At 42.4% G+C, this 23,196-nt stretch overlaps 1 protein-coding gene across 2 annotated transcripts in view; it reads left to right on the top strand.

The window, feature by feature from the left end:
- The window catches only part of pibf1 (progesterone immunomodulatory binding factor 1), a 152,926-nt gene that overhangs the window by 58,695 nt on the left and 71,035 nt on the right, over positions 1-23,196 (top strand). The window lies entirely within an intron of this gene.

Below are 23,196 nucleotides of genomic sequence, written 5' to 3'. Positions count from 1 at the left end.
GCAGTGTCGATCCCTTATTTGCCCATGTCACAGGCTCGCAGCGTGTCACTGCGCTCCAGACGCATGCCTGGCATTCCAGTAGCTCCTCGGTGCACAGTTGTTGGGCATAGCCCGCGTTTTTCTGGCCCTGGGGAACGGATTGCTCGCATTCACCCAGAAGATGGGTTGAGGGGAGGGGGCAAGCGACACATGCTCCTTTCCCACTGTTGCCCTCCACCCTATAAACGCCTCCGGGCTCCCTGTGCGGCTGACTGATCGTGCCACTTTCACTGTTTTGACAAGCGAAAAGAGGGGGAAATGTGAATCGTAGGTTGCGTTGTGTAACAGCCACACTCTCTGACTCATTGTTTCGAAATACGAGAAAGGTCTCGAGCAGCAGCAGCAAAAATGTCAACGGCTGAGCGAGCGGCTAAAAAAAATAGCGTCTGTATTGTAAGAATGATCAAAATGCGTGTTAGGATTTATACACGTTTCTAAAAGTAGACTAGTGCAATGAATACTCACCGGACACTTTAATAGAAACACCCTGCTCATTCATAGAAGTATCAAATCAGCTGGTCACACTGTAACAGAGCAAGAGCTTCATCCCTTCCTCCCCCCCATTCTGTCCAGTTTCGGTGCGTCGGGACTGTAAGCTTAGATTCCTGACGCACTCTCGGGCCGTTGGAGCCAATTCACCTCAAGTTTCACCATGTCGTGCGTTCTGAGATGCTTTTCTGCTCGGTGCGGTTGTAAAGAGTTGTTCTTTGGGTCACTCTTTGTTTGACTTCCTGTCAGCTCGAACCAGTCTGACAATTTTCCTCTGACCTCTGCCATCAATAAGGCATTTCTAACCACAACTTGCTGCTCACTGGATGTTTTTTTTTTTTTTTTTTTTTCCTTTTCTGTCTGTGTAAACTCTCCAGACTGTTGTGCACAAAAATCCCAGGAGACTTGAATCAGCCTGTCTGACCCCAACAACCATGTCGCGGTTAAAGTCACAGACTACGCTTTTCCCATTTTGATGTTTTGGTATGAATATTAACTGGAGCTCTTGACCTGTATCTGCATAATATGCACTGTGCTGATTGGGTAATTTTTTATTATTATTATGAGACCATTTACATACATGTCAACCTTTGGTCAATCAAACCTGTATAACCAACCTCCAAAATCCGTATTTCCCTTATAAAATCCGTATAAGATGCAAATTAAAATAATTTACCTAAAATTTGAATGATATAATTAACAATGATATATCCCAGTTACTTTTTATTCAATATTAATAACAATAAACCTTCAGAATGAATACAAAGCTCCAGTGTTTGACAAAAACACAAAGTGTTATCAGCGTAGTTACGAAGGAAATACTTCGTTGTTTGGAGACAGGTTTCACTGAGCGGCTATTATGCGCGAGACTTCATATTAGCCACAAAGTCAGAAAAATCTGCTCGTAAAATTACGTTATAATGACCAAATACAATGAAAAGTATTTTTCCAGTCTCACCTGTGAAAGGTAATCCCATGTGATCTCGTTTGGACGGTAAACCTGTTGGCACATGAATGAGGCATCTTTATTCTCGGCTACTGTCTAGACGCTATACCAGAGACGGCTGAAGAATCTCCACTTTGCCACATCCAATATGGCGGCGAGGATGACGTATGATTCTACGCAGAAGGCGGCGTCTATGTTTATATGTCTATGACTTCACGGTTGGCGGGATTCTCGCAATGCGGTGTGCGCATGATCAAAAGTGGAACGAAGTCTCGCTACTACAAGATAACGCGCGATTTAATAAGACTCTTTACTGGCTGTCTGTGGTGTACAGTACGTTTGTAAATGTTATGCGCTCTTTTATCATCGTGGGAATTGATTATAGCTCTCAATAAATATTGAAGTTTTTTTAAAGAATCCGTATAACTTTATTTATACGCCCGTATACTACGTTTATTGAATCAAATCCGTATAAAATACGGACATTCCGTATAGGTTGACATGTATGCATTTACAATGCGTAGGGAAAGTGTCTTGTTGTGTTTTTATCTGATTGTATCTCACGGTGTCTGTGGCAGAGGGCGTCTAGGGTCAGATAAGTCAGATAGTTTTCAAGAAACAAAGATGAGATCAGATATAAACCGAGACAGTGGTTTCCAGATTAGTATCATTGCGCACTATGCTATTGTTGAGCTGCGTTAAGGTTGGATTTTTTTTTTTTTTAAGTTAACTCACCTGCATTAAATTGTTTCTTTACGTCTGTAAGCAGAATATATCAGTTTAACACTAGACTTGTCAGTAAGAAGTCGTGCTATCTTCCGAAAATCAGAACTAATTAGGCATTGTAACACGTTACGGGCTTTTTCTTCTTCTCTTCCTTACTCCTAATCAGAACATAAACACCGTCAGTTTAGAAAAGTGTTTAATCCAGATTAACTTGCGCTTTACAGTCGACATGGTCATAAGGCAGCTTAATATTTTGAAATCCTTTCTCTAAATTTAGCACTGTTAAAAGTACTTTTGCGTGATGGCATCTTGTCATGCCATCTCGGATACAGAGTGGAAAGAAACCTCTCCAGATCGTAACAGGTAGAGCTGCATTCTGTATATTGTTAAAAATGATCTAGATCTCCAACGGGTTCATGTGTATGGCTGGTGCTTTACTTAAAGTGATTACAGATGATTGGACAATCCTAATTCTTAAAGTATAGCGTACGTTTGTGTGTAAAATAAGGTAAGGGATTAGTGCAAAGAGCGAGCTAATTGTATATGAGTGGTTTTGTTATTCTTTGAAGTGTAAGAAAGAATAGCATGGAGGATCTTATGCTAGTAGTATAACAACAGGCTGTGCGGATGTTTTTTGCTTTTATTAGCTCGGCTGACAGGCGACGAGCTTGCGCGATCGTGCGTCGTCCACGTTTCACAAAAATCACGACTTCTCTCTCAATTCTTCACCGATTTTGATTCTTTCAGGCGTGAAAGTAGGGGGACCTAGGGTGCATAGAACTTCTACCCAGATTTGCTTCATTACAATTATTAATGAAGTTAACAGTGGACTAATTAAGCCTGAATGAGCAGTTCAACAAAAATCGCTTCTTCTCGGTCAATTCCTCAACATTTTGGATTCTTCCTGGTCGGTATTCCTAGCGTGTATATCGCTTCTATATATAGCTTGCAGCATTTATTGCACAAGGTGGCCCACTTTAGATCGTTCCTTCTGGAGTGAGCTACGCCGCCATTGACTGTCTCGTTTAATCATCTCGTCTCATTATCCCTAGCCGCTTTATCCTGTTCTACAGGGTCGCAGGCAAGCTGGAGCCTATCTCAGCTGACTACGGGCGAAAGGCGGGGTACACCCTGGACAAGTCGCCAGGTCATCACAGGGCTGACACATAGACACAGACAACCATTCACACTCACATTCACACCTACGGTCAATTTAGAGTCACCAGTTAACCTAACCTGCATGTCTTTGGACTGTGGGGGAAACCGGAGCACCCGGAGGAAACCCACGCGGACACGGGGAGAACATGCAAACTCCACACAGAAAGGCCCTCGCCGGCCACGGGGCTCGAACCCGGACCTTCTTGCTATGAGGCGACAGCGCTAACCACTACACCACCGTGCCGCCCCTCGTTTAATCATCCTGTCCAATTTCTAGAATCGGTTGTTTGCAAGTCAAAGACAGGCTTGTAGTACTCGAGTCCGACTTGTGCCCTAATTTTACTCGTGACTCGACTTGGACTCTAGCACCAATGACTCAGACTTGTGCATTAACTGTATTCGGACTCGGAAAACGGAGACGAGGACTCTGATTTTTTTTTTTCTTTATTTTTTTTAACATGCCATAATAATCTGGCATAAGATATTTATATCTACATTTATTTTGTACTAATTTCGTGCAAGACTGTCTACCCGATGCGCGCCTTGGGTAGACTCTCGGACGCACTCGCCATAAACGACTCACACTTGCACAGGATTAAGGCCCAATCAGCGCGCCGATTATTAAAAAAAAAACTGTGAAAACACACTCACTTTGCAAAGTATTGAGTTGCGTTGCTGACATATTACCAAGCTTTATTTCCTGGCTTGGTTTCCCGGTCCCTGATTTCCTGTTTCTCGTCTTTGATTCTGCCGAGTCTATGATCGCCTGTTTGTGTCTCGCTTGACCTACTGCCGGTTTTACGATTTTGCCTGCCATTCTGGATTGTTTACCGTCTACACCTTCTGCACTTAGATCCGTCTCCCAACCATCTCTGACCGAATACTTCACACTCCCTGATAGAGAAGCACATTCACCTGTTCATACATCACGTTCAGGAACAAACTGATGTTAATGGCGCTGAAACAGCTACCGTCACATGGTGCGGTTGGAGTCTTGTTCTCGGACTCGACTCGGATCAATAGTGGATTTAAAAATTTTTTTTTTACGTTTTTTTATTTAAATGACTTGGACTTGAACACTGGGGACTCGAGACTGGACTCGGACTTGAGGTTTAGTGACTCGACTAAAACACTGGACAGAGACCATTAATAAATGTTTTGTATGTTATGTCAATCAGCGTGACCAATAACAGTCTACTTTCTGCCACGTACTGTACAGACCTCCTTCTGTAGCCCATGTTGACTCTTTAGGGACTTGTATCTGACTAAATCCTGATGACTCTGGCTGACTGTGTCCCCTCTCTATGGCAAAAACACCAGTTTGAAGTACAACCCCAATTCCAAAAAAGTTGGGACAAAGTACAAATTGTAAATAAAAACGGAATGCAATAATTTACAAATCTCAAAAACTGATATTGTATTCGCAATAGAACATAGACAACATATCAGATGTCGAAAGTGAGACATTTTGAAATTTCATGCCAAATATTGTCTCATTTGAAATTTCATGACAGCAACACATCTCAAAAAAGTTGGGACGGGGCAATAAGAGGCTGGAAAAGTTAAAGGTACAAAAAAGGAACAGCTGGAGGACCAAATTGCAACTCATTAGGTCAATTGGCAATAGGCCATTAACATGACTGGGTATAAAAAGAGCATCTTGGAGTGGCAGCGGCTCTCAGAAGTAAAGATGGGAAGAGGCTCACCAATCCCCCTAATTCTGCGCCAACAAATAGTGGAGCAATATCAGAAAGGAGTTCGACAGTGTAAAATTGCAAAGAGTTTGAACATATCATCTACAGTGCATAATATCATCAAAAGATTCAGAGAATCTGGAAGAATCTCTGTGCGTATGAGTCAAGGCCGGAAAACCATACTGGGTGCCCGTGATCTTCGGGCCCTTAGACGGCACTGCATCACATACAGGCATGCTTCTGTATTGGAAATCACAAAATGGGCTCAGGAATATTTCCAGAGAACATTATCTGTGAACACAATTCACCGTGCCATCCGCCGTTGCCAACTAAAACTCTGTAGTTCAAAGAAGAAGCCGTATCTAAACATGATCCAGAAGCGCAGACGTCTTCTCTGGGCCAAGGCTCATTTAAAATGGACTGTGGCAAAGTGGAAAACTGTTCTGTGGTCAGACGAATCAAAATTTGAAGTTCTTTATGGAAATCAGGGACGCCGTGTCATTCGGACTAAAGAGGAGAAGGACGACCCAAGTTGTTATCAGCGCTCAGTTCAGAAGCCTGCATCTCTGATGGTATGGAGTTGCATTAGTGCGTGTGGCATGGGCAGCTTACACATCTGGAAAAACACCATCAGTGCTGAAAGGTATATCCAGGTTCTAGAGCAACATATGCTCCCATCCAGACGACGTCTCTTTCAGGGAAGACCTTGCATTTTCCAACATGACAATGCCAAACCACATACTGCATCAATTACAGCATCATGGCTGCGTAGAAGAAGGGTCCAGGTACTGACCTGGCCAGCCTGCAGTCCAGATCTTTCACCCATAGAAAACATTTGGCGCATCATAAAACGGAAGATACGACAAAAAAGACCTAAGACAGTTGAGCAACTCGAATCCTACATTAGACAAGAATGGGTTAACATTCCTATCCCTAAACTTGAGCAACTTGTCTCCTCAGTCCCCAGACGTTTACAGACTGTTGTAAAGAGAAAAAGGGATGTCTCACAGTGGTAAACATGGCCTTGTCCCAACTTTTTTGAGATGTCATGAAATTTAAAATGACCTAATTTTTCTCTTTAAATGATACATTTCCTCAGTTTAAACATTTGATATGTCATCTATGTTCTATTCTGAATAAAATATGGAATTTTGAAACTTCCACATCATTGTATTCCGTTTTTATTTACAATTTGTACTTTGTCCCAACTTTTTTGGAATCGGGGTTGTACGACAAATGCATAAAATGGCGGCTTCTTGCGTTGTCTAACATTTTCTGAGCCGAAACAGACTCCAAGTCAAACACCTTCTTCTTTTCAGCATAGCGTTAGTTGTTGGTTTCTTAGTTTGAAGCTAAATTTGTGTCTGATGAGAATCCAATATCGTGCATTATTATACATACTTGACACTTTTTTTCAACGGAGTAAAAACGTGTTCTCTCTTCCCTTCGAGCGGGTTTCATTCCTTTGGTGTGATAGCAAGCAATATTGTTGGCATATCGCTTCAAAAATCAAAGTCCTTCCCATGTCATGTGGCGCATAGGGCGGCGCCGATCCCCATTTCTGTAGCCCTCGGCCTCTCGCCTATTATCTAGCTAGAGTTACAGTGGTGGGCTGGTCCTCTGGTAACCGCGAGAGTTTGACTCCCCACTCGCAGCATGCCTTGCCAGACAGCAGTAGGTACCATTTTTATGATGGTCTTTGGTATGACCCGACCATGAGTAGAACTCCCAATCTCCCGATCAAGAGGCGGACACGCTAACCACTAGGCCAACTCGCAGTAGCATATTGCTTATCCTACATGTATTATGCCACTCTAGCCAGTGGAGAATGAGCGTTGAGTATGGTTTACGATATATTGCATGGTTGTCAAGACAACATGACGTCGCACGTCAGAGACGTAAAACTTCTGCGCTGACGAGTGAGCGACTGCGACAAACAAAGCAAACATGGAAGAAAAACGTCTTCTAGCGGGTTTCATTCATTTGGTTTGATCACATGCAATATCGTTAGCATATCGATTATCCTACATGTATTACGTCACTCTACTGAATGGAGAATGAGAGTTGAATATGGTTTATGATACTGCATGGTTGTCAAGACAACATGACGTCACACATCGGAGACGTGAAACTTCTGCGCTAGCGAGCGACTGCAACAGACGAAGCAAACATGGCCGCCAGGTTTGCTTCGTTAAATGCGGAAGATTTTGAGAGAATTTTGAAAGAGAAAGACGCGTCGAACTCCCAAAAGGAATGTGTATGTACACTTGTGTTCAAAATAATAGCAGTCCAACACGACTAACCAGATCAATCACTGTTTTTGGTGGAAATTATATTACTACATGGCAAATAATTTACCAGTAGGTGTAGTAGAGTCATAGAAAACCAACAGACCCAACATTCATGATATGCATGCTCCTGAGTCTGTGTAATCGAATAATTAAGTGAAAGGGACGTGTTCAAAATAATAGCAGTGTGGAGTTTAATTAGTGAGATCATTCATTCTGTGAAAAAACAGATGTCAGTCAGGTGGCCCTAATTTAAGGATGAAGCCAGCACATGTTGTACATCCATTTCTCTCTGAAAACCTGAGAAACATGGGTCGTTCCAGACATTGTTCAGAAGAACAGCGTGCTTTGATTAAAACGTTGATTGGAGAGGGGAAAACGTATACTGTAAAGAAGTGCAGAAAATGATGGGCTGCTCAGCTAAAATGATCTCCAGTGCTTTAAAATGGACAGCAAAACCAGAGAGACGTGGAAGAAAACAGAAGACTACCATTCGAATGGATCGAAGAATAGCCAGAATGGCAAAGACTCAGCCAATGATCAGCTCCAGGGTGATCAAAGACGGTCTGAAGTTACCTGTGAGTCCTGTGACAATTAGAAGATGCCTGTGTGAAGCTAATCTATCGGCAAGAAGCTCCCGCAAAGTTCCACTGTTAAAAAAAAGACGTGCTGAAGAGGATACAATTTGCCAAAGAACACATCGACTGGCCTAAAGAGAAATGGAAAAACATTTTGTGGACTGATGAAAGTAAAATCATGGCAGACTGGGGTGGTGGTCCCTCTTTTTAAGAAAGGGGACCGGAGAGTGTGCTCCAATCACACTTCTCAGCCTCCCAGGGAAAGTTTACTCCAGGGTACTGGAGAGGAGAATTCGACCAATAGTCGAACCTCGGATCCAGGAGGAACAATGCGGTTTTCGTCCTGGTCGCGGAACACTGGACCAGCTCTATACCCTTCATAGGGTGCTCGAGGGTTCATGGGAGTTTGCCCAACCAGTCCACATGTGCTTTGTGGATCTGGAGAAGGCATTCGACCGTGTCCCCCGTGGTATTCTGTGGGGGGTGCTTCGGGAGTATGGGGTTCGGGGCTCTTTGCTAAGGGCTGTCCGGTCCCTGTACGAACGGAGCAGGAGTCTGGTTCGCATTGCCGGCAGTAAGTCAGACCTGTTCCCAGTGCATGTTGGACTCCGGCAGGGCTGCCCTTTGTCACCGGTTCTGTTCATAATTTTTATGGACAGAATTTCTAGGCGCAGCCAGGGGCCGGAAGGAATCCTGTTTGGGAACCACAGGATTTCATCTCTGCTTTTTGCGGATGATGATGTCCTGTTGGCTTCTTCAAACCAGGACCTTCAGCATGCACTGGGGCGGTTTGCAGTCGAGTGTGAAGCGGCTGGGATGAGAATCGGCACCTCCAAGTCCGAGGCCATGGTTCTCGACCGGAAAAGGGTGGCTTGCCCTCTCCAGGTTGGTGGAGAAGTCCTGCCTCAAGTGGAAGAGTTTAAGTATCTCGGGATCTTGTTCATGAGTGAGGGAAGGATGGAGCGTGAGATCGACAGGCGGATCGGTGCAGCCTCCGCAGTGATGCGGTCGCTTTACCGGTCCATCGTGGTGAAGAAGGAGCTGAGCCAAAAGGCGAAGCTCTCAATTTACCGGTCGATCTACGTTCCGACTCTCACCTATGGTCATGAGCTTTGGGTAACGACCGAAAGAACAAGATCGCGGATACAAGCGGCTGAAATGAGTTTCCTTCGCAGGGTGGCTGGGCGCTCCCTTAGAGATAGGGTGAGAAGCACAGTCACTCGGGAGGAGCTCGGAGTAGAGCCGCTGCTCCTCCACATCGAGAGGAACCAGCTGAGGTGGCTCGGGCATCTTTTTCGGATGCCTCCTGGACGCCTCCCTGGGGAGGTGTTCCAGGCATGTCCCCCCGGGAGGAGGCCCCGGGGAAGACCCAGGACACGCTGGAGGGACTATGTCTCTCGGCTGGCCTGGGAATGCCTCGGTGTTCTTCCCGAGGAGCTGGCCGAGGTGTCTGGGGAAAGGGAAGTTTGGGCTTCCATGCTTAGACTGCTGCCTCCGCGACCCGGTCCCGGATAAGCGGAAGAAGACGAGACGAGATGAGATGAAAGTAAAATTGTTCTTTTTGGGTCCAAGAGCCACAGACAGTTTTTCAGACGACCCCCAAACACTGAATTCAAGCCACAGTACACTCTGAAGACAGTGAAGCATGGTGGTGCAAGCATCATGATATGGGGATGTTTCTCTTACTGTGGTGTTGGGCCCATTTATCGCATACCAGGGATCATGGATCAGTTTGCATATATCAAAATACCTGAAGAGGTCATGTTGCCTTATGCTGAAGAGGAAATGCCCTTGAAATGGGTGTTTCAACAAGACAACGACCCCAAACACACCAGTAAGCGAGCAGCATCAGGGTTCAAGACCAACAAAATGAAAGTTATGGAGTGGCCAGCCCAATCCCCGGACCTTAATCCGATAGAAAACTTGTGGGGTGACATCAAAAATGCTGTTTCTGAGGCAAAACCAAGAAATGCAGAGGAATTGTGGAATGTTGTCAAATCATCCTGGGCTGGAATACCTGTTCACGGGTGCCAGAAGTTCTCAGAAACCGTGGTTATACAACTAAATATTAGTTTAGTGATTCACAGGAATACTAAATCATTAAGATTTTTTCAGTTTATACAGTAAATATTTGGAGTTTGTAATGAAAAATGCAGACACTGCTTTTTTTTTTTTGAACAGCCCAATGTTCATTTTTCTTCATTTTCTGTAAAGTAATTAAAATATTGATACATTTTTCTTCATGTTTTGATGTAGAATATAATGTGCAGTGTTCCCAATGCATGGAAATAAAAACTTTTATAAGGATTTTGAGCTTTACTCACGTTTTTAAACACACTGCTATTATTTTGAACACAACTGTATTATAATAATAATAATAACATTGGCTGGCTTTTATCGTGGTATATTCCATTCAAGCGACTCGTCTTCGACTCGTTCAATATCTTTTTTTTTTTTTTTTTTCAAGGTAAAGGGTGGTGGGTACATGAAAACAAGAAAGAAAAAAGAGAGACAGGAAATGGGGGGACAAAAAAACGACAACAACAGTAACAACAACTATTTACAGACAGGGAGTAGTCTTTCACATACATGTACTTACAAAAGGATACGTAATATATACACTTATAGTAAGGATTCATTTGGCCATTTGGCAGGGACAAAATAAAACCATTTCAACCATCTGTCCAAAAAAACCTCAGTTTTTTGGTTAACATGTGCTGTTATTCCTTCCATCTTGTAAATTTCCACCACAATATCTCTCCACGTAGTAATTGTTGGGCTGTGTGGTTGTAGCCAGTTCCTGGTGATGGCTTTTTTACTGGCCACCAATAGAATGTTAAGATATTTGTCCACTTTCAGCCAGTTTTCGGGAACGTGTCCAAGGTACAAAGTCTTAAGGTCCAGTGCAATATCTTCTTCAAAGATGTCCTGTAGGGCCTTATGTATCTCAGACCAAAAAGCTTTTATGTTGGGGCAGTCCCAGAAAACATGGTGGTGGTTTGCACATTGATGGCCACATTGTCTCCAACAAACAGGGATAATGTCACTGAATTTGCATTTCTGATGTGGTGTTATAAAATATCTGATTAAGTTTTTCCAGTTAAATTCCCTCCAGTTCATTGAACTGGTGCATTTCCATTGAAATTTCCATATTTTTTCCCATTCTTCATCTGTTATTTCAGTCCCTGATTCGGTTTCCCATTTTGCTTTGATACAACCCCGATTCCAAAAAAGTTGGGACAAAGTACAAATTGTAAATAAAAACAGAATGCAATAATTTACAAATCTCAAAAACTGATATTGTATTCACAATAGAACATAGACAACATATCAGCTGTCAAAAGTGAGACATTTTGAAATTTCATGCCAAATATTGGCTCATTTGAAATTTCATGACAGCAACACATCTCAAAAAAGTTGGGACAGGGGCAATAAGAGGCTGGAAAAGTTAAAGGTACAAAAAAGGAACAGCTGGAGGACCAAATTGCAACTCATTAGGTCAATTGGCAATAGGTCATTAACATGACTGGGTATACAAAGAGCATCTTGGAGTGGCAGCAGCTCTCAGAAGTAAAGATGGGAAGAGGATCACCAATCCCCCTAATTCTGCGCCGACAAATAGTGGAGCAATATCAGAAAGGAGTTCGACAGTGTAAAATTGCAAAGAGTTTGAACATATCATCATCTACAGTGCATAATATCATCAAAAGATTCAGAGAATCTGGAAGAATCTCTATGCGTGAGGGTCAAGGCCGGAAAACCATACCGGGTGCCCGTGATCTTCGGGCCCTTAGACGGCACTGCATCACATACAGGCACGCTTCTGTATTGGAAGTCACAAAATGGGCTCAGGAATATTTCCAGAGAACATTATCTGTGAACACAATTCACCGTGCCATCCGCCGTTGCCAGCTAAAACTCTATAGTTCAAAGAAGAAGCCGTATCTAAACATGATCCAGAAGCGCAGACGTCTTCTTTGGGCCAAGGCTCATTTAAAATGGACTGTGGCAAAGTGGAAAACTGTTCTGTGGTCAGACGAATCAAAATTTGAAGTTCTTTATGGAAATCAGGGATGCCGTGTCATTCGGACTAAAGAGGAGAAGGACGACCCGAGCTGTTAATCAGCGCTCAGTTCAGAAGCCTGCATCTCTGATGGTATGGGGTTGTATTAGTGCATGTGGCATGGGCAGCTTACACATCTGGAAAGACACCATCAATGCTGAAAGGTATATCCAGGTTCTAGAGCAACATATGCTCCCATCCAGACGACGTCTCTTTCAGGGAAGACCTTGCATTTTCCAACATGACAATGCCAAACCACATACTGCATCAATTACAGCATCATGGCTGCGTAGAAGAAGGGTCCGGGTACTGAACTGGCCAGCCTGCAGTCCAGATCTTTCACCCATAGAAAACATTTGGCGCATCATAAAACGAAAGATACGGCAAAAAAGACCTAAGACAGTTGAGCAACTAGAATCCTACATTAGACAAGAATGGGTTAACATTCCTATCCCTAAACTTGAGCAACTTGTCTCCTCAGTCCCCAGACGTTTACAGACTGTTGTAAAGAGAAAAGGGGATGTCTCACAGTGGTAAACATGGCCTTGTCCCAACTTTTTTGAGATGTGTTGTTGTCATGAAATTTAAAATCACCTAATTTTTCTCTTTAAATGATACATTTTCTCAGTTTAAACATTTGATATGTCATCTATGTTCTATTCTGAATAAAATATGGAATTTTGAAACTTCCACATCATTGCATTCCGTTTTTATTTACAATTTGTACTTTGTCCCAACTTTTTTGGAATCGGGGTTGTATATGATGTGGAGTGTGTATTGAGTCCTAACAAGCAGTTATATGTAGCTGATATAATACCTTTATTAAGAGTTGCCTTGTATGTTCCTCTGAACAATTCTAGCAGGTTGTGTTTTTCTTCTGATATATTTTTAACCTTTGTGTCGACATAGTGTCGCAATTGTAAATATCTGAAAAAATCTTGTTTATCCAGTAGGTGCTTTTCCTGTAGCGTTTCAAAACTTAATAATACATTATTCTTCATAATGGTGCTTAGAGCTGTTATTCCTTTAGCTGACCATGTTTTGAATCGGGTATCCATTGTGTTTGGTTTGAAATCAGTCATATGAACACCATTTTAGGGGAAGAATATCTCCCTCTAATTTGTATATTTTTATAATATTTTTCCACATTTTCAAGGTAAATTTCAACCATGGATTATCCGTTTCGTTTATGTAGTGTTGTATTTTAGAATCTGCTATAACTGCCTGTATGGGGATGGGGAACAGTTTTTCTTCAATATCTTTCCACTGTGCTAAATATGATGGATTGCACCAGTATAGTATAGTCCTCATCTGGGCAGCAAAGTAATATTCCTTCAGGGAAGGCAAGCCCCAACCTCCTTTTTCTTTCGTTAGCTGTAGGGTTTTGAGACGGACCCTTGGTCTCTTCCCCTGCCATAGGTATCTAAACAACATTTTATCCCATTCATTAAATTGACTTTGAGGAATTTCTACTGGTAGGGTTTGGAATAAATATAGCAACCTTGGTAATATGTTCATTTTAATGGAAAGTATCCGACTCGTTCAATATCATGCTAGCTGAATGGAATACATCTGATATACCATGAAAACAAGCCGACCAATATTATTGTAAATACGCGCAGCAGATCCCTGAACCTGGTTTATCGTTAATCTTATTTCCTTCCATATTAAAGAATTCCTCATGTCCAAACAGGTCTGTAACTTGAAAACTAAACTCAAGCACATGACTCATCGGTGGCACTCCTTCCTCCAGAATAGATCTTTTTCTATTTCTTCGATAAAATCACGCACAAACCCCTACCACTGACCTTTGGTTTTGGCAGTCACATAAAGCGCAACCTTTGTGTTATTTTCGTGAGAAAGGATGACTTGGGGATCAGGTGTGCTTTGCGTGGGATCTCCAGCTGAAGGATAGATAGTGTTGTGTGCAGTCAGGCATATTGCATACACACCTATGTTAACAAAAGAACAGATCGCAAGTGACAGAGTTCATGATGCATCAGCACGGTCTGAGATTTGGAAAGTCACATGCTGTCGAAGGAAATGAAATGAAATGCAGGTTCTTTGGAGCTTAATGACCTGCATCACATGATGAGGTAGAAGTGATTCTGCTTTGTTTTTTTTTTGTACATGTGTTTTTAGACAGTTACTGGCTGCATGTTGCCCCAATACTGCGTTAAAAAAGATGGGGGGGGGGGATCATTATGTGATTTATTACTATAATCATCTCAACCATTAGTGATCAGAGAACATCGGATGAAAAACAAACAAAAAAAAAACCTTTCAGCCTGCAACCGAACATGTCGGGATTTGTTGAAATGCGGATTTTTTATTTTTTTTTTGCATCAGCATGCTCGAGCATTGCGAGTATGTGTGACACAATAGAAGAAAATGGTAATGATGTGCTTAAAAGGGTGTGAACAGATATGGGTCCGTCTCAGAAACTGCTCTCTCATTTGGGACATTATGGTCAAAAAATAAATAATTTAATCTTTTTATTTATTTATTTATTTATTTTTGCATTTACCCAACACTCAATGTTTCTTTTGTCATGTTCAATAAGAATAAAGACAGCATCTTGCTTTATCTGGCCTCCACTGTGGAACATTTTTTTGATTCCAATTCACATCTCATCTCATTATCTGTAGCCGCTTTATCCTGTTCTACAGGGTCGCAGGCAAGCTGGAGCCTATCCCAGCTGACTACGGGCGAAAGGCGGGGTACACCCTGGACAAGTCGCCAGGTCATCACAGGGCTGACACATAGACACAGACAACCATTCACACTCTCATTCACACCTACGCTCAATTTAGAGTCACCAGTTAACCTAACCTGCATGTCTTTGGACTGTGGGGGAAACCGGAGCACCCGGAGGAAACCCACGCGGACACGTGGAGAACATGGAAACTCTGCACAGAAAGGCCCTCGCCGGCCACGGGGCTCGAACCTGGACCTTCTTGCTGTGAGGCGACAGCGCTAACCACTACACCACCGTGCCACCCTCCAATTCAAATGCTTTTGTAAAATTGATTTCCGTATAAAATAACTCCATCATGAAGAATTAAAGCCCCTCCTTCACAGATGAGTGAAAATATTGAATAAATTTCCTCTTTTTGATTGCTTGGGTTAAAAATGCCAAGTTATGATGACTGAATTGATTATTCACTTAAATATGAATAATATGATGCATTTTGGGTATTTGATATGGCGAAATAGGACATAATGGAAAAATCAAGAACACACCGGAAAGATGAGAATAATGGCGGTGGTAAAAGAACAGCGACTGTACCGGCTGAAGGTCGCGCGGGTCTCTGCTGCGGCGCGCGAGCAACGGGACATCACTACCGCACCGGACGGAGCGCGAGGCGGGGGCGGGGCAAAATGACTGGCCGTAGATTCTATCAAAAGTTCGATCTAAATTGACCATGGTTGTAAAATATTGGCCAAAAATACGCAAACACTACGAAATACGAAAGTAAGATGAAAAAGAAACATTCTGTTGCCTTATACTGCAAGACTAAAACAAAATAAAACTGTCAAAACTCACCTTTTCAGCGATAACGTCCGAACAGATCACCTGCGTAACAGAGACCGCAAATGGAAGCACGATCAACTTCTAACTGCTGGAATGGAAAATTCCATTCTACACATGCAAATTGTTAATGCGTGTCCTTCCCCGCACACAAATAACACGCTACGGTAAAAAATAGACCACGACTCATTTTATAGCTCAGAAATTCATACAAGACCAGCTACCATCGTAACATATTCTGTAAGAAACATATTCTATACCGAACTTTCAGCTTTCGTTTTAAAAAACAAAATCGCAGATTTATAACTAAATGTTTATATGGCGTAGTGATTTTAAGTTCCTACTTTTGGTGAGGTCGTGACCTTGACCCTGAGGCTTTCTGTTTAGATCAAAACACGATCGTATTGGTTTTGGGTTTGCGGAAAATGAAGTTACAACGGTGATCAAATATTTTGCATGATGTTTTATTACGGTTATGATTATTCTGTGAGCGCACCAATCCTTAGGTGGATAAAGTTACAGCTTAAAATACAATTAGTGATAACTGTAGACTTTTCAGTGGACTACAACCTTTTTCAGGGAATGCGATGTAGTCGACCGTTTATCATGTCCCAGATCAAGCCGCCATTTTTCCACAAATCTGCAGAATTTTTGCCAAATTCTGAAGAGTATTCACATCAAAGATTTAGTTTTATCTGTATTATTTCTTTCATCATTTTGTTTCAAATTAAAACCAACATCACCATTCAAAACCGTATAGTTTATTGACTGAGTATATTTAGGCTACGTTCACACTGCAGGCTGAAGTGACTCAAATCCGATCTTTTCGCCCATATGTGACCTGTATCCGATCTTTTATTGACAATATGAACAACACAGATCCGATTTTTTCAAATCCGACCCAGGCCGTTTGGATATGTGGTGCTAATTCCGATTCCTATCCGCTCTTTTCATATGCGACTTCAGTCTGAACCGCCAGGTCGCATTCATCCGACTTACACGTCATCAACAAGCCACAAACGTCACTATTCTGCGCTGAAGTAGGCGGTGGGTCTCTCAAAAAAGTTACAACAACATGGCGCATAATCACGGGCGCAGATAGATGCTGCATTCATGTGCTATGGGAAGATGATATTTTCCAGTTGGGAAGTGGTATTTACCAGTGTGTTGTGTTCACATGCTTTTGTTGTTGTTGACAAATTAAAGATGGTGGACCAGATTCAAGTTAGCAATCGTTAGTTAGCGATCGTTAGCAATAGCGTCTGCTCTGGATAGGTAAAAACAAACCATAACAACACATTTTTAAAGGAAACGGATTTCTAACGTATTATATTACACTCGTTAATGACGCAACATTGCATAGACACAAAAAACTACCCACTAGTACTAGTAAAAAAAAAACTTTAGTAGCGTACAGTGCTTAACATTCAAGTGTCTTGTACCGCTCGCCGCCATGTTGAAAAGGTTAAAGTTCATCTCATCTCGGCAACTCGTGTATCAAAATTTTCTACGAGTTGCAGTGGAAAATACCACAAGAGGGGGCGTTCATGTGTGCTTCCCATGTCGGCGTTTGGTATTTACCATAATTCCCATAGCACATGAACGCAGCAAGAGGGTGGGACGAGTCATATTTAAATTCACCTCGTTCGGTCCCCCCTACTTATAGGGAGGAAAAAACGTCTATGCTGTCTTTCTTTGCATAAGGCAAACCTCACGGAAAAATCAAAAGACTAATTACCATTCGGTTTATTGAGGTGCACAGCAGTGTATACATAGTTGCAACAACTCACATAAAACAAAACAAAGACTGATATTCGGTTGGTTGAGCTGCGCAGACTGCACAGGTTGCGAGCTCGAGCTTGGTTGCTATGGTTACTAACAACAAGTTTGACAGGCATATCGGGGTTGGGGTTGGTTTGCTGGCAGCTTTGTCCCCCCAGTTTTTTGTCCCCCCCCAGTTCAAAAAACGTATCTGCACCCCTGCGCATGACATCAATGCGAGGGACGCTTCGGGCTGTGAAGGTTCTGAATCTTCTCAATGGAAGGACGCAGAGGTTAGGGAGCTGATTTCCATTTGGGGGGATGCAGCTATTCAAGCTAGATAGGATGGGTCATACCGCAACCGGGCGGTTTTACTTCCGTAAACACTGGCCATGCTCACTGCGTGTGACGTCGTCGTATCCTGCAGTGCGCATGCGGAACACTTTTAGGTCGCTTTTCGTTCATACTGAGGATCACATACAAGTCGCATATATTTGTTAATGTGAACGACCTCACAAAAAAATCGGATTTCACAAAAAAATCGGAATTGAGCATTAAGCCTTGCAGTGTGAACGTAGCGTTAGTGGGGGACCCCCACAGTACCCAGTTTCTGAGACAGACCCAGATACTTGTGCCATTAACTAACAGGTGATAGTATTTGCAGAAAGTAGACCATTGGGCGTTTCCTCTTGATCCAAGAGCTCAAACAGGAAAACGTCCAAAAAGTTCCAGTTCACATGAAGCCAATTTTTTTGTTTGTTTGTTTAAAGCAGCATTCAGACTGCATCAGCTGTCTTTTTTTAACCTGAATTCACACAGCAGCCAGGAGTTAGTAGTCCGTTTCACAACAAAGCTCGTTAGCAACGCTTCCTCATAGTTGTTTTTGAAGGCCACTATTGTCTTTTATGCAAATTTCAGCTTCCACATACCAAGTGCATGAGGCTTTCTTTGTTGCACCGCTTGCACCTTGTGCAGAAGTATTCCCACGCATCTTTTTTTTTTTTTGCCCCCCCCCCCCCCCCCCCCCCCAGCACAAAATTAAACGTTTTGGGAGGGGGAGTTTGTATCTGAGCAGTAGGTTACAAAAGAAGAGAGCGCTTTTCAGATTCAAAAAGAAAGCAGAATGAAGGCTTTGGTGCAAAATGAAGAAGCGAGTGTGACAAATACCCCTTTTCCACCAAATCAGTTCCAGGGCTGGTTCAGGGCCGGTGCTGGTTCACAACTCGTTCAACTTGCGAGCCAGCTGAGAACCAGTTTGCTTTTCCATAGCTCGCGGTGCTAAAGGAAGCCACGTCAGTTACGTCGTTGTATACGTCAGTTACGTCACTGTATACGTCAGTTACGTCGCTACGTTTGCATAAATCTTGGCGCAAATATCGAAGCAAAAACAACACGGAAGAAGCAGCAGCAGCAACAATAATAATAATGGATGACTTCGCGTTTGTACAGCTGCTGCTTCTCGTCGCTTAAAAATGGCGATCTTTCGCGGTCTTGTTATTGTTGTTGGTCTTAACAACTCCGCCCCCCCGCTGACGTAAGTGGTTCTTTCCTCTGGCCCAGCAGAGAGTTGGTGCTAGCCTGGAACCGGTTTTTCTGGCCCCAGAGCCAGTTCTTTGTCAGTGGAAACAGAAAACCCGGTTCCAAACTAAGCACTGGCCCCGAACCAGCCCTGGAACTGCTTTGGTGGAAAAGGGGCAACAGTGTCCAGAAGAACTGTGGCTGGTTTTGTAAGATGCTTAGTAAAAACCTACAGCTCATTATCCCCTGCCCAAATGGCCATTTATTTTTGCCGATATGGTGCATCGATAGTTTGTTCATAGTGCACTTGAATTTAAACACTACCGGATGACTTTATCATCAGGGATCAAAAGAACCACCATACGGGAATCGATCTTTCAGTATTAACGCTCATGTAACGAAATGAAAACTGTCACACATTCTCTCTCATAGTTTGTGTAGACTGCTTGCTATTATCTTTAGCTCTTTGCGTGCTTTTTTTTTTTATATAAAGTTTTGCTCCTGTATCCACCTCTTCTTTTCTGCCATGGGTTGACTACCTTATAGTGTTCACCTATTCCATGTTGAGCCCCATAATTAGTTTGCATATACGTACAGTATACTCCGTTATTAATTCATCCGGCTGACAGGTGATGAGTTTATGCCATGTGTTGTGTTGTTCGTCATCCATCCGCCGTCATCCACATTTTCACGAAAATCACTTCGGGTTCCGTCCGTCCGGTCACATTTTCATTTCCGGGCCATATCTTTTAAAACTACTGAAGATGCAGTACCGTTCAAAAGTTTGGGGTCACTTTGAAATGTCCTTATTTTTGAAAGAAAAGCACTGTTCTTTTCAATGAAGATCACTTTAAACTAATCAGAAATCCACTCTATACATTGCTAATGTGGTAAATGACTATTCTAGCTGCAAATGTCTGGTTTTTGGTGCAATATCTCCATAGGTGTATAGAGGCCCATTTCCAGCAACTCTCACTCCAGTGTTCTAATGGTACAATGTGTTTGCTCATTGCCTCAGAAGGCTAATGGATGATTAGAAAACCCTTGTACAATCATGTTAGCACAGCTGAAAACAGTTGAGCTCTTTAGAGAAGCTATAAAACTGACCTTCCTTTGAGCAGATTGAGGCTACATCCACACGACAACGGCAACGAGATGTTATTTAAAAATATATCGCGTCCAAATGGGCAACAATCAGTAAAATATCAGGTCCATATGGCAATGCAACGCTTGCTGAAAACGATGCAATACACATGCCACACCTCTAGGGGCGCTGTAAGATGGTCCCTTCGGAGACACGAGAACAATAGAAGTAGTAAGGACGCATGCGCATAAACTATTATGCGCAAGACTTCATGTTAGCCACAAAGTCAGGAAAATCTGTTCGGAAAATTACATTATAATGACCAAATACAATGAAAAGTATTTTTCCAGTCTCACCTGTGAAAGGTAATCCCATGTGATCTCGTTTGGACGGCAAACCTGTTGGTACAGTTAAACGCAGCTAATCTTTATTCTCCGCTTTGACCTTTCCAATATGGCGGCGAGGATGACCTATGATTCTACGCAGAAGGCGGCGTCTTTAATGGTCCGGAATAAATTGAATGCTACACGTTGATGGAATAATTTGTTGTTTCTCACCTGTGAAAGGTAATCCCATGTGATCTCGTTTGGACGGTAAACCTGTTGGTACAGTTAAACGCAGCTAATCTTTATTCTCCGCTTTGACCTATCCAATATGGCGGCGAGGATGACGTATGATTCTACGCGGAAGGCGGCGTCTTTAATGGTCCGGAATAAATTGAATGCTACGTTGATGGATTAATTTGCTCCTCTACGCCCTTTTTGAGGAATGTATTGTCGGACTTAAACCATCATCTGAAGAAGTGAGATCGCTCCTTTTTTTCGCTATTTTTGCTGGCGGGATTGACTCTGCCCTACGGGCTGTTCTCTCTCTCTCTCTCTCTCTCTCTCTCACTTTGCACCATTACACAATAAATATTCACAGTGAAAATATTTTATAAGCGCGTTTCATGAACCAAGTTATAGGATTTGTTGACAACTCGCATCGCAATGAGAAGATCATTGGCACTACTGGTGTTAAGAATCAGACCATTTCATAAATGAATATTTTGCTGTAGAGCTGCAGTGTTTGTACAATTGCATGTTTTTGCTTCACTATTACTGTCACTATTCTGCTTCTTGCATTACTACTGTGAACTAACACTGAACATAATAATAATAATATCCAAGCTCGTGTTTCACTCTCACTAGTGCTCTGTAAGGCTTTTTCCTGGTGATATCCTGGTGATATTCGTTACACTTCTACCCGGCGTGAAGCACTCACAGTCATGTGGTTGTGACGTCATCGTAAACAAATCCATTCTACTCATCCAGACGACTTCACAACGGCAACGTTGCCAGATCTTTCCACTCTGGAACCCGTTCTCAAAAAGATTGCGTTTTGGGCACCCAAAACGCCGGTGCCGTGTGGACGCCAGGCCTAAACGATAAGCAATTGTATCGGAGTCACCTGAATCCGTTGCCGTGTGGACAGGGCCTGAGTTTCTGGAGCATCACATTTGTGGGGTCGATTAAATGCTCAAAATGGCCAGAAAAATGTCTTGACTATATTTTCTATTCATTTTACAACTTATGGTGGTAAATAAAAGTGTGACTTTTCATGGAAAACACAAAATTGTCTGGGTGACCCCAAACTTTTGAACGGTAGTGCATCTTGATGAAACTTTGTATACATATCAAGCAACATGTGAACTGGTGCCTTTTGCTATTTTATTTTGGATTTTTACATTAAAAAAAAAAAAAAAAGATTTTGACTCCGTTTCTAAGAGCAGTGTTAGTTTCCGGATCATTTATCCAAAACTATTCATGATACGGATATGAAACTTGGTATACATGTTAAAAAGGTGATGTAGATGTGGCTTTCTGTACTAAGAAATTTGAGAAATTTAAATTTTTTCATGTTTCCTTGGAAACAATTTCAGACGCTCAGGTTAGTCTTAGGGGTAGGTTTTCTTTCCGGAGCAGAACTTGGAAACTGAGTGGTCTTGAAAGTTGGTATACGTGTTGATTTAAGTAATATATATATGTGCCTTTTGATACTAAGAAATGTGAGAAATTTTAATTTTTAGCTCACCTGGACCAAAGGTCCGATGGGTTTATGCCATGGGCTGCTGAGATCAGTGTAAAGAGGGTAGGGTTGGTTTCCTGCAGCAGAACATGAAAAATGTGACAAATAATATCTTGAAAACTTGGTATACAGTGGTGCTTGAAAGTTTGTGAACCCTTTAGAATTTTCTATAGTTTTGCATAAATATGACCGAAAACATCATCAGATTTTCACACAAGTCCTAAAAGTAGATAAAGAGAACCCAGTTAAACAAATGAGACAAAAATATTATACTTGGTCATTTATTTATTGAGGAAAATGATCCAATATTACATATCTGTGAGTGGCAAAAGTATGTGAACCTCTAGGATTAGCAGTTAATTTGAAGGTGAACTTAGAGTCAGGTGTTTTCAATCAATGGGATGACAATCAGGTATGAGTGGGCACCCTGTTTTATTTAAAGAACAGGGATCTATCAAAGTCTGATCTTCACAACATGTTTGTGGAAGTATATCATGGCACGAACAAAGGAGATTTCTGAGGACCTCAGAAAAAGCGTTGTTGATGCTCATCAGGCTGGAAAAGGTTACAAAACCATCTCTAAAGAGTTTGGACTCCACCAATCCACAGTCAGACAGATTGTGTACAAATGGAGGAAATTCAAGACCATTGTTACCCTCCCCAGGAGCGGTCGACCAACAAAGATCACTCCAAGAGCAAGGCGTGTAATAGTCGGCGAGGTCACAAAGGACCCCAGGGTAACTTCTAAGCAACTGAAGGCCTCTCTCACATTGGCTAATGTTCATGTTCATGAGTCCACCATCAGGAGAACACTGAACAACAATGGTGTGCATGGCAGGGTTGCAAGGAGAAAGCCACTGCTCTCCAAAAAGAACATTGCTGCTCGTCTGCAGTTTGCTAAAGATCATGTGGACAAGCCAGAAGGCTACTGGAAAAATGTTTTGTGGATGGATGAGACCAAAATAGAACTTTTTGGTTTAAATGAGAAGCGTTATGTTTGGAGAAAGGAAAACACTGCATTCCAGCATAAGAACCTTATCCCATCTGTGAAACATGGTGGTGGTGGTGGTGGTGGTAGTGTCATGATTTGGGCCTGTTTTGCTGCATCTGGGCCAGGACGGCTTGCCATCATTGATGGAACAATGAATTCTGAATTATACCAGCGAATTCTAAAGGAAAATGTCAGGACATCTGTCCATGAACTGAATCTCAAGAGAAGGTGGGTCATGCAGCAAGACAATGACCCTAAGCAC

This window comes from Neoarius graeffei, chromosome 18, assembly GCF_027579695.1.
Source record: "Neoarius graeffei isolate fNeoGra1 chromosome 18, fNeoGra1.pri, whole genome shotgun sequence".
NCBI classification, from domain to species: Eukaryota; Metazoa; Chordata; class Actinopteri; order Siluriformes; family Ariidae; genus Neoarius; species Neoarius graeffei.
Note: the sequence above shows the minus strand (reverse complement) of the source record. Positions and strands in the feature narration are given on the sequence as shown.